This window comes from Sinocyclocheilus rhinocerous, unplaced genomic scaffold (assembly GCF_001515625.1).
Source record: "Sinocyclocheilus rhinocerous isolate Xijiao unplaced genomic scaffold, SAMN03320098_v1.1 scaffold404, whole genome shotgun sequence".
Classification (NCBI taxonomy): domain Eukaryota; kingdom Metazoa; phylum Chordata; class Actinopteri; order Cypriniformes; family Cyprinidae; genus Sinocyclocheilus; species Sinocyclocheilus rhinocerous.
Window position 1 is genome coordinate 304,105 of NW_015628680.1, and position 923 is coordinate 305,027.

Sequence of the window (923 nt, forward strand, 5' to 3'; positions counted from 1 at the left end):
TTGGGGGTAACGCATTACAAGTAACGTGAGTTACGTAATCAGATTACTTTTTTAAAGTAACTAGTACAGTAATGCATTACTTTTTAATTTACAAGAAAATATCTGAGTTACTTTTTCAAATAAGTAATGCCAGTTCCCTTTCAGTCGGTCACTTTCGACGTCACGTCGGTGACTGGTGAATTGGGAATCTCGCTAGAGAGACCAATCTACTTTGAGTGTAAACTAAACGAGCCAATGCAAATTGGCGTGCGATGATTGCATCCAGCTGCCGCTGATCACAGCACAAGTATAATTAGGCAGCAGATGCAACGCATACTCAGCTTTTCGCTTCAGAGACGAGCGATAACATCGTTTTGCTCCTGACTACTTTACTGAGAGAAGAAGACTGAATGAGTTCAGCGTGCTCTTTGGAACTCTTGGTGTTGGCGGTACGACGCATCAGCAGGGTGGTTTCAGGGTGGGATCAGTTGATGCGAACACAAGGACTTGGTGCTCTCGCACCTCAGCCGGTTGGGCCTTCAGGTCAACTGGGAAAAGAGCAAACTCTCCTGGATGCAGAGGATCTCTTTTCTCAGTATGGAGTTGGATTCGGTCAAACAGACAGCACGCTTCATGCAGGAACGTGCTCAGTTGTGTTGAATTGCCTGAATACGTTCAAGAGCAGGACGGCGGTCCCACTGAAACAGTTTCAGAGTTGCATACGAGGGAAGCACCTGCTGGTCTGAACGGACAACACTGCGACCGTTGCGTACATCAAACGACAAGGTGGTCTACGCTCCTGTCGCATGTCGCAACTCGCCCGCCACCTCCTCCTCTGGAGTCAGAAGCATCTGAGGTCGCTTCTTGCCATTCACATTCCGGGTCTGCTCAACCGTGCAGCCGACGAGCTGTGTTCCCCGGAGAGTGGAGACTCCATCCCCAGA